This window comes from Cupressus sempervirens, chromosome 1 (assembly GCF_028749045.1).
Source record: "Cupressus sempervirens isolate cs-2001-9-10 chromosome 1, ASM2874904v1, whole genome shotgun sequence".
NCBI lineage: Eukaryota > Viridiplantae > Streptophyta > Pinopsida > Cupressales > Cupressaceae > Cupressus > Cupressus sempervirens.
The window spans coordinates 564,873,462-564,886,051 of NC_143118.1; positions in this window are offsets into that span (position 1 = coordinate 564,873,462).

Below are 12,590 nucleotides of genomic sequence, written 5' to 3' on the forward strand. Positions count from 1 at the left end.
AAATGGGCGATGGGGTGTTGTCACCCCACCCCCATTTAATTTTTTTTTTTTAAATAATTATATATATATATATATATATATATATATATATTTTAATAACTTTTATAATATTAGCCTGATAGGAAAAATAAGTTGAACCATTTGAATTTTTAATCTAGGATTTTCATTTCCAAAATCAAACCCTTTCCAAATTTAAATTCCTCAATTCCATTTTAATTCAAACCCAAAACTCGATTTAGTTCTAATTTCTTTTAGTTGTGGAATGAGGTTTCCTTAGTTGTTTTTCAATCTAGATTTACAAATGAAATTGAATAGCAAAAGATTCATAATGAAGGGTGGAAAGATTCATGCAACAAGATTTGAGAAAACAATTTTCTTACAAGCACGAAGTAGAAAGAACATATTGAATTACATAAATTATTTAGTGGACAAAACACAAGACCCTACTTGAGCCTGATGCTAATGCGTAACCACCCAAAAATTGTGAAAGAATTCGCTTCTATCCAAAAATCTCTCTCTCTGAAACTTTCCCAGAGATTCCCTTCCAAAATTTGCTTCCAATTTTTGCTCCAAAAATTCGTGTCCAAAATTTGTCCCCCTAAAAAATGAACCCTCTAATTGTGATAAAGAGTTCTCTCCTTAAATCAGGGCACTAATTGTGCATTCACCTAGGAGAACTCTGTGCTCACCAGACTTGAAACTCCTAATAACTTTTATTTATCTTTTCTTTAATCTTTTTCATGCACTTACTTTAATTAATTAAATAATTTGATTTACTTTTCACTTGACTTCTCTTTTAATTAATTTATTAACTTTTAAATCTCATGCACACTTTATTAAAATATCTTTATTAAGTTCACATATTTTATTTTTAAATTAATTTCCTATATTTTAATCTCATGCACACAACATGTGAACTTAAAACTTTTTTCATAATTTAATATATTTCTCCTTTTTATATATTTTCAAAACATAATTGATAAAATATTTATCAACTTAAATAATAATATTTAGCATTTATTTAAAAATGAACTCTAAATATATTATTATTAAATTAAATAAATATTATCACATTCTAAAATTTAAACCTATAACTTTTATCTTCGAATTCTTTTTATTTAATTAATTTCTTAATTAATTAAATATAATTAAATCATTAATTTAATCTATTAATTGGACTTAATTAATAGAAAATTCATCAAAGACTCATAAAACAACATACGCACAAAAGACTCATGGGTTTTAAAAAGGGTAGACAGTCTGCTACGAGTCCTTCTTGTAGGACAAGTGTTTTAGGCTATGGCTAGGATTGGACTTGATCATTATCTTTCCATTCTCACCATTTGAGTATTTGTAATTATGTATGCTCATCCTGGCAATTCACGGAAGTCAATGCCCGGTACTTGCATCCTACATAAAAGATGAGCATGTACATGTATATAAATATTATCTAAACTAAATAGGAAATGGAAAGGAGTGGTACATCATGTAGATTTTGACTTGCAAGTGACTACAACTGCCTCCCTTAACCACATCAAACATGTCAGACAAAAGGATAAAATAAACACATGCACCATACACATGCAAGTATGGGGTAAGTATCATAAAAAGCACAAGTCTAACATCAAATGCTCAGATATAATAATGCACCTCTATCAATAAAAACATAGTCATCATTAAAGACATCACACTAACATTGTTATGAAAGAAACCACATTTACTAATTAGGAATCATCAAGACGTCATTAACAACACATGAAATGAAATCAACTAAGCATTTATAAAAGATATATTTGTAATCCAAGACATGAAATAATATCATAATATTGTAAATCCAGTATCTCTAAAACTAGTCAATGCATAAAATTGGCCTAAAAGAATTTGATAATCAGAACATAAAAGAAAACTACAGGTGGGCATTACATCCACCCCCTCTAAAAATTAGGCTTACTCTTGGAAGCCCATTGCAAAGAGACATGAATCAAACTCAAAAACTCAAAACTCAATATGTGGGTCCTCTTGGACCATTCCCCACAATAAACTGAAAGTCTGTAGGCCTCTTACTCAAAATTGAGGTGCACACTTGGGGAAATTGGTCACTCTATGACCATATTGTCCACATGAGTAGCAATCTCCACTAAAGTCTCCCTGACCTCTAGGTGCACACGACTAATGAAAACTACCAACACTAGCATCTTGACTGTAACCCTGAGGAACTTGATCCAACCTATTGCACATACTACACTTTTAGTTGCAATAGTTCCCTGACTGTGAACCACCATTGTTACCATGGAAGAACTCTCTTCTCGGCTTCTCCTAATTACCCTTAGAGAAGTTAGGAGAATTTTTAGAACTTCCAGCTCCTTAACACTAGTTATCCCTAGATGCTTCTGAATAAGGTGATCCACTAGCTTGAACACCTGGTAGGCCACCTTGACCCAAAGTTACACTCATCTCAACCAAAGTAGCTCGCAATATTGCATCCTTAAGGGTTTTAGGTTGGAAAACCTTAACACCCCCAATGATGTTAGCATTAAGTCCTCTAATGAAATGTTGGACCATCAATGGTGAGCTATCACTAATTCCTGCATAAGACATAAGCTCAAAGAAATTACGCTCATACTCCACCATAGACTTGGTACCCTGTCTTAAGTCATGAAACTCATTTGCCCTTTTTTGTTTCCATTGCTCTAATAGAAATCGCTCACGGAAGTGTTTGAGAACAACTCTCATGTGACAGTCTACATATTTATCCCAAGTTTCTTCTCCTCTATATTCTACCAAATTGCTACAAAGTGCTCTAAGTGGGTGATGACATGTCTTGCTTTGACATTGGATTCAAAGTCTTGCATGTAAAAATATCTATCTAGTGTGATCAACTAGTTCTCAACATCATATCTAGTACCTTCTCCATTGAAAGGTTTGATCTTGACCTGTAGTAGGTCCTTCATCTGGATGGACTAGCTAGAACACCTTTTACTCTCTAGGTTCCTTCCTCTAGGACTCATGGGCCTATCTCTATCTCCATGCTCTAAATGATGAGCTCAATCCTGCAAGGGTAGGTGTGCTAGGATCTCCTTGACCAAGTCTCTAGTGACTGGTCCTTCTGTCTGAACATGTTGCTTAACAATATTGTCCCCTCTAGCCTCTTCCTAAATAGGGTCCCCTAAATGAACTAGAAACCCCTCTCAAGAAGATGAGGCAACCAGTTATATTGTCATCCCATTCCCATCCTTAGTCTATACAAGCACTCAAGGCATGGTGGGGCAAATATCTCTAACTTATCTTTTTAGTGTGTTTCCCCCTCAAAATATATCACTTATTACATAACTTACAATAGGTTACCCTGGTACTGACCACTTTGGGTCCTGGAACCCTACTGCAAGCCACTCCCAAAGACATGTACCTAGACAACCTCTCCTAAGAACATAAAACACACTTGTGTCCCATACCACAACACCCATAATGATCAAACTTGGTTCCTTTATAGGCAACCTGAAAATAAGTTGTTTCTCCCATCCAAGTACACATAAATGCTCTACAAAGTAAACCTCATAAATATAATTTGAATTTGAATCACAAGACACATCATAACATCTAGCCACATAAATGGTATAAAAGAAATCTCACAAAGCCTTTGGTGTACATCCTAGATTGGTCAACATCTAAGCACCCCAAAACCCCCAAAGCATAGATAGTACATAAAAATATCAAAGTCACTCAGTTGGTTTAGTTTGAAAATAGAAAGTTGAGTAGAACAATAAAGTTCCTTAGTTAACCTATTCAATTAAACCCTGTCTCGTTCTAATAATAAAAGAAATCACATCACAACTTAAAAGTATTAATAATCATTTATTAAATTATTAAAATAATAATAATTGATTATTAAATAAAATAATCTCAATTTTATTAATAATCAAATTTTAAAATAATAAATATAATTATGATATTTATTATTAATTCCAATTAGTCCCAATACTAATTTACCTTACTAAATTATTAATTATTAATTATTTAATAATTAATAATTAATTAATATTCAATATCTATTAACAAAATTCTCTAATAAATAATATTTGTAATCATTCATTAATTTAATAATAATAAACTATGGTTAAAATTCATTTAATAAATAATATTTACTAATTAATAATTAATAAAATTATTAATAATTTTTTTTAATAAATAATAAACATAATTTAAAATTAAATAATATATAATAATATCTAAATTAAAAAACAAAATTAAATCGCACCTTACCTATGTAAAAGCATGGGCTACTGTTAGTGTTATAATTTTTCTTACTACCAATTGCACCAAAGAGGTTTGAGCATATCAAGTAAAAAAGTTTTTTTTAAACCATATGCAACGCATTAAGGGATTACAAGTACAAGTTTTCATTTCAAGTCTTTCAATTGTATTTTCAATATAAAGGATTTCATCTTTTATGCAATTGAAATGAAATATATTCTGCTGAATATAAACCTCTCACACAAGGTCGTGAGAGTAACCTTAACTACTCCTATGTAGATGAAAATATGCAAAGGATAGATGAAATAAATGCATGGGAAGTAGTAAAGGAACCAACCATTTCCTGGGGCTATATGGATGGTGTAGGTCTGCTGGATCCCTTCCGCCTTGAGTCTGGCTGTTGTCTTGGTGTTTCCAGGTGCTTTGATATCTTCAAATCCTGCATTTTTTTAAAGAAGAATGGGTTAAATCTTTAAGATCTAAGCAATGACAGCTCCTATTACTACATACAAATGCACGTATATCAAGTGCTCATATTTCCTATCTAATAGGAGCAGTTAATTAAATGATCAAATAAAACAGAAGGAAAATCATTTTTCTTTTGGGTCAAAACAGACTAGTATTTGTCATAGTCAAGTGTTTTTTTTAATTTTTTTAAAAGAGAGTGCAGTAGGCTATTCAAAGTGTTGTTATGCTGAAAAGATTTAAGATATCCACTTCAAAGGATAAAAGTTGTTTACATGTGTCACGAGCCCATGCTCGAACATTGTAAACAAAATTCATTGATAATACAAAAAGGAATGAAGGATAAGATGCTACAAAATTACAGCGAATAAATGATGATTGCTACCACAGATTGCAAACATTTGTACCACTACAAGAAAGCATGAAAAGAAATTCTTGATGTATTGAACCAAAAAATGTTTAATGAAGTAGCTATATGTGATGGTATTCAAACAAATGCAGTAGTTAATCTTGAAAAAGCAACTAGACTCCAAGGAAAAACCAATTAATATCAGCAAAAGCATCAGAGCCCATCTGGAGTTTTTGAGACTTCAATATGCAATATTTTTGAAAAGGATCAAAACTGAACAAAGTCTTCCTCTATGCAATCAAGTTTAACAAGTGGCTTGAGTAATCTTCAAAATTTTCAGACTTTGACAATCAAAATAGGAAAGATATTACTACAGCAAAGAAGCAATGACCAATATTATGATGAAATAAAAAGCTCCAAAAATAGATGTATTCAGCAAGAAGCATGATAACTACGTTGCACAGACAAGCATATTCGAACTTGTTGGAACTCAAGTCATGGCACCTAGATTTCTTTTATTTCTAAAGGGCATACTAGTGGATACAAAGAAAATCGTGCTTTCAATTTAGTGCAAAATGGCAGGTAAAACAAAGCAAAATACTTCTTCACATAGCAACATGCCCCTTAAATCCAAGAGAAATAACAGCAAAGCAACAAACCCTCATGGCACAACAATGAAGCAAGGAAACAAGCAAGTGATATTAACTTTAATACCTTCAGCGGTGGCCACCACTAATCAACAAAAACTTCATGCCTGGAGCACGAACTGGCGCATATATTTTATGCCTTCTTCATCCTTTGTTTTGACAGCGAATTATCCCTAGTGGTGGCATTGCAAGTTCACCAACAGATTCTTCCATGGCGGGCATAGTGTGAGTAACCCAGAAAAATGCAAAGGAAGAGGATGAGAAGGCACAGTTAGGATCTGGTTTTTCCTTATCAAACCCTCTTTCTCCAGGCTACAACTCTTTTCTTGCAAGTGTGATTAACCGAAATGAAGAATGCGGCATCATTCTAGGTTTGAGATGCTTTTGTCATGACACATCCAAGAAAGGCTTCCTGCCTTGTGTCATTTTTTCCTTCTTCCAAGCTTGACGCCCATGCTTTTGTGATTTGTAATTTAAAAAAAAAAAAAAAAAAAAAAAAACATAACCCTCTTTTGCACCTTTGCTCATATTTAAGTTATTTTATTTTTTGCAAATATTGATGTTTTTTAACTCTTTTCAAAAGATTTATTAAAAACTTTTCTTTATAAAGATAATAATTTATTATAGTGTAATTTATTCTTTTGTTTTAGTAAATACTAATTATTCTAATAAAATATTGAGTGATTAAATGATATCACTCAATATTTTATATAAAATGATTAATACTTACTAAAAAAAAAGAACAAACTATATTATAATAAATTACTATTTAATAAATATTAAATGCCTTAGATTTTGTTATGGAATATAAATCATTTAATAATTATTATTGTGCAGAGAAATAAGTATTTAATTTTCTTTTAAGGGGTTAAAAGCAGATATTTTAGCAAATCATTATGACTAAATATTGAGTCCTGAGTTGATGGGACTTGGAGGCTGGAGAAGTTATTGCTTTTTGGAGACTTTTGGAGTCTGCTTGGAGATGTGACTGCAGTTATTAGGGGCAGTTGATGATATTGCTAGGCCATACCTTTTGGGCTACTTTGTATACCTTTTTGAAGTCTTTTCAAAGGCTCAAGTTGGCCTCAAGGGCTAAATCCGACCCAGCATTTATGACTTTCTAAATGCAGTTGGGTAAAAGGGGCATAAGTATGAGTTTTTCAACTCATTATAGGGGGCTTCTAGTTTTTATGCAGAGACAAATTTTGGAGTGATTTTTGGAAGTCCTTCATGGTGGTCACTTGCAGATTGCTTGTAACTCAGTTCTAAGAAGTGATATTATGCTGTTACTTTTGAAGCTGGAATAAAGAACAGTTTGGAAGCCATTATTGAGTTCTTTTGTTGCATGTGAGTTTCTTTTTTGTTTTTGATGTTAGTTCTTTTTGTGATTCATTCTTGAACCCTTGAAGGTAATGTCATAATTTTTAGCATCTACAAAAGAGTACTTGGTACCCATATAGGTTGTGAGTTGTGTTTTAAACTTTCATATTAGTTGCTAACTGTGAATGTTCTTATTCATTTTAGCAATCGATTTGAGGTCAATCCTTCTCATGTTGTATTTGGGTATCTTGATATCAATATTGTGCCTATGTTGAACTGGTCTTTAGTAAAGTTTTATTGTGCCTTAACAATATCATTTCTCATCTTTATATTCTGGGGCATCACCCTTAGGTTTTAGAATTTTATTCACTGTTATCCTTCTTCCCTTTTCCTCCTTAAAAAAAATCAATTTTAGGCAGTATAAAGTGATTTAGTAGATAGGAAGCCAACCTAGAATCTGGAGATTCATTCTAGCTACGGTTTACCCACAACCTTGGAATGTTTCCATGTTTTCTCCAAAAGGTTAAGTTTTCTACAAACTTAACAGGGTGCATTTTTGGTAGATAACAGTTAGCAAGCTCGTAGGCTATCAAAGGTAGTCGTAGACTACTTTGGCAACCACAGTTTGCCATTGGCAAGCCTATGGTCTGCTTCAGCCACTTAGAAGAAATGGGTGGTGGGGGTGTGGTGACCCCACCCCCATTTAATATATATATTTTCAAAAATAATTATATATATATATATATATATATATATATATATATATAATTAATATTTTTATTGAAAAAATTACTTTAAATAAAGTTTAATTCAATCAAATACTTTCCCCACAATTTTTTTTTAATATATATGTATTTTTAATAACTTTTACAATATTAGCCTGATAGGAAAAATAAGTTGAACCATTCAAATTTTTAATCTAGAATTTTCATTTCCAAAATCAAACCCTTTCCAAATTTAAATTCCTCAATTCCATTTTAATTCAAACCCAAAACCTGATTTAATTCTAATTTCTTTCAGTTGTAGAATTAGGTTTCCTAAATAGTTTTTCAATCTAGATTTACAAATGAAATTGAATAGCAAAAGATTTAGAACGAAGGGTGGCAAGATTCATGCAACAAGATTTGATAAAACAATTTTCTTATAGGCACAAAGTAGACAGAACATAATGAATTACATAAATTATTAGTGGTCAAAACACAAGACCCTACCTGAGTCTGATGCTAATGCGTAACCACCCTAAAATTATGAAAGAAATCACTTCTATCAAAAAATCTCGCTCTAAAACTTTCCCACAAATTCCCTTCCAAAATTTGCTTCCAATTTTTGCTCCCAAAATTCGCATTCAAAATTTGTCCCCCTCAAAAATGAACCCTCTAATTGTGATAAAGAGTTCTCTCCTTAAATTGTGGCACTTCTGCATTCACCCAGGACAACTCTGTGCTCACCAGACTCGAACTCCTAATAACTTTTATTTATCTTTTCTTTAATCTTTTCCATGCACTTACTTTAATTAATTAAATAATTTAATTTACTTTTCACTTGACTTCTCTTTTAATTAATTTATTAACTTTTAAATCTTATGCGCACTTTATTAAAATATCTTTATTAAGTTCACATACTTTATTTTTCAATTAACTTCCTATATTTTAATCTTATGCACACATCATGCGAACTTAAAACTTTTTTCATAATTTAATATCTTTCTCCTTTTTATATATTTTTGAAACATAATTGATAAAATATTTATCAACTTAAATAATAATAATAATTAGCATTTATTTAAAAATGAACTCTAAATATATTATTATTAAATTAAATTAATATTATCACATTCTAAAATTTAAACCTATAACTTTAATCTTCGAATTCAATTCTTTGTATTTAATTAATTTGTCAATTAATTAAATATAATTAAATATTAAAATGTCATAATAATTTTCCATTAAATTAAATCATTAATTTAATCCTTTAATTGGACTTAATTAACAAAAAATTCATCAAAGACTCATAAAACAACATACGCACAAAAGACTCATGGGTTTTAAAAAGGGTAGATAGTCTGCTACAAGTCCTCCTTGTAGGACAAGTATTTTGGGCTATGGTTGGGATTGGACCTGATCATTATTTTCCATTGTCACCATTTGAGTATTTGTAATTGGGCACACTCATCCTAGTAATTTAGGGAAGTTGAAGCCTGGTACCTGCATCCTGCATAAAAGATGAGCATGTACATGTATATAAATATATCTAAACTAAACAGGCAATGGCAGAGAGTGGTACATCGTGTAGATCTTGACTTGTAGGTGACTACGACTGCCTCCCTTAACCACATCAAACACATCAGACAGAAAGATAAAATAAACACGCACACCATACACATGCAAGTATTGGGTAAGTATCATAAAAATCACAAGTCTAACATCAAATGCTCATGTATAATAATGCATCTCTATCAATACAAACATAGTCATCATTAAAGACATCACATTAACATTGTTATGTAAGAAACCACATTTACTAATTAGAAATCATCAAGATGTCATTAACAACACGTGAAATGAAATCAACTAAGCAATTATAAAAAATATATTTATAATCCAAGACATGAAATGATATCATAATATAGTAAATCTAGTATCTCTAAAACTAATCAATGCGTAAAATTGGCCTAAAAGAATTTGACAATTAGAACATAAAAGCAAATTGCAGGTGGGCATTACACAATGATGATGAAGAAGAAGTAGAAATAAAGGATGATGAGTTAGATGATGTCAATCTAGATGATGAGGAAGAAGAATAAGAAGCTATTGGAGGAAGCCTTCCAGAGATACAAAGCATTGAAGAAACTAATGCAGAGAAAATTGCAACAACATTCATGGCCTCATTTCCTCACTCTCCAGGAAAAGCCTTAGTGCAATCAAGCTCAGAGAAAGCTTCTACCAAGTAGGTTGTGGATACCACTACTGCACCAAGCACCCAACCAATCTTTGAATTTGTTCAACTGAGTGTTACATTGACTAAAGTTCCCAACACTTTATCTGTCAAGTAGCAAGTTCCTCCATCATTAGGTTTGACTGAGCAACATCAAGGTATTTCTATTTTTATTGTCATTTCTACATTTTTTGCTAGTCCATCAATTTATAGAAATGTTTCTATTCCAAATGTATCCATAGCTAGTACAATGATAGTTGAGAACCAGTCTCAACCAAGTACTGAAGTCCTAGATAAGGGTAAACAAATTGTTTCTACCATTCTAAAAGAAAAGGGTAAAGAAGAAACAAAAGAAATTGATCTAGATGAGGACATAGTTATTCCAAATTGGGATATCTCTACCCTCACCCCTGATCAAATGGATACCATGGGTGAACTACTCAAGAAGAGAGCTAAGCAACATAAGCTTAGAAAAGAAAAGAAGAAAGAGAATCAAGTTTTTGAAGACATAAAGAGCATATTTATTGATACTCTGAGTATTGAGGTTGATCACAAACAATCCATTTTGGACCATTTAGTAGAAAATGTCCACAAATATAATGAAGACTTGAATGGACATGATAAATTGCTACAAAGAGCTAAAAGAAAATTTGAGAATAGAGTGTTGGAACAAGTTGCATAGAGAATTGCCATAGATCAAGTAGAATTATCTACTATTCTTGTTTCACTGGAAACATTTGTTAATAATGTTATTTCATTATTTGTCAGGCTAAGTGGCACATCTATCTTTACAAAGGAAATCAAGGATGAACTATCCAAGATAGATAATGATATAAAGGAAAGTGCACACCAGCTGTTACTTGACCCAAATCATAGTTTTGCACATTACACAAAGAGTAGATATCTGACAAATTTGTATGCAGAATTATTGAAGGAAGAAGCCAAGATTAGGGCCAGAATTGCAAAAATCTAGGGCATGATTCTTCCAAAAATGGATGCATTGACACATTGCACATGCAAAGACACTCATCCATGAAAACAAATTCTCCATAGCTGATCACATGATGGAATTATCAGTAGATGTTTAGATTGCACTACATAAAAGTAAGGTAGTATAGAAGAATTAGGACAAGAAAATGGTACTTATTAAGAAGGTACATTCTAATTTCTTTTCACATTTTGGTATTAACATATAGATATTATATACCTTTGGCATTTATGTCAAAAAGGGGGAGAAGTAAATATGTTAAATTTAAAAGGAGGGGAAGATATAAGATATTGTATAAAGGAGAAGCATACTATACTCCAAATGTATGTATATAACAGAGAGATATGTATGGGGGAGTAGTATAGTATTATGTAGGTACTTGTTCAAATAAGCAGAAAATATCTTTACAAAAGCAATTTTGAAAAATAAAAATAAACATAGTATATTACGGAGCTATAATTTCAAGAAGTCAAACCAAGTTGAAGACAAAGAATGATGGTAAAGGAATTTTTTGACTACAGAGCTTCAGAGACAATGTACAGTGCAAATGGAGCATAGCAGAGGCTACCAAGATATTCAGAAGAAGTAAAGAAGATCATACTGTTAACCAAGCTCTAGTATGTTAACCAAGTTCTACTATGTCTACTAAGCTCGAAGTGTTAACAATATGAATCTAGTGTTGACCGAGTCATGCTATATCAACCGAGTGATTTAGCAGCTATTGAGTTTCTCAGTCTTCACCAAGTCACACAATGTTGACCAATTTTGAGCTACCTAGAAGTGATTAGTATGGACCGAGCTTCAAGTTCAACCGAGTGCTAAAGATTGATGAGCATTGACAGTGTTTTATGTGTATCAGAATATCACTGAGTTTTTCTTCAGAACCCGAGTTACAATAGTTGGGCCGACTTTGTGAATTATGATGAAATTGATATTGTAGCCGACTCTAGTAAGTTGTGATTTGGATTGGTATATATGTAATGCATTGTATCATATCCAAACATATCATCAAAAGAATAATATGAGAAGAAGTAGTGTGAATTAAAGAAGGCTACAAGTAGTATAAGGGACAATAGAGATTTATCTATCATAGTCATGTGATCATTGCAATACAAGGAATCTCAACCACCAAATTGGAGTTGTAGATCAGAGATCGGGCACTAGTTCATCCTAATAGGTGCATCGGTCAAATCCTTTAATAGGGTAGACTTCATAGTCTTTTTCTAAATCTCCTAATCGAGTGCATACTTCATTGTATGTTTGTAAATCCTTTAATAAACTAGGTGGACCTCACAGTCCTTATTGCTCCTAAAAGGGCAGATCACCAGAAGTGGTTGATTGTAAGCCTTAACAAGTTACTTTATACTATAGTATTAAAGCTTTTGGGTATCATCCCCTCTCCAAGTTTACTTTTTAATTGGAAGGTTTCTTGGTCACCATATCTTGTGTCAAAGTGTTATGAATATTTTAATGCTTTCATTATTTCATGCATGCAATTAGATCATAATATTATATGAAGGATTAATTGGTGAAATAAGATAATAATTTTATTGGTTCCTAATTCACCCCTCCCCTCTCAGTAACCTACCTTATATTTCCAACAACAATATAGAAGAATGCATGAGAATGATAAAGA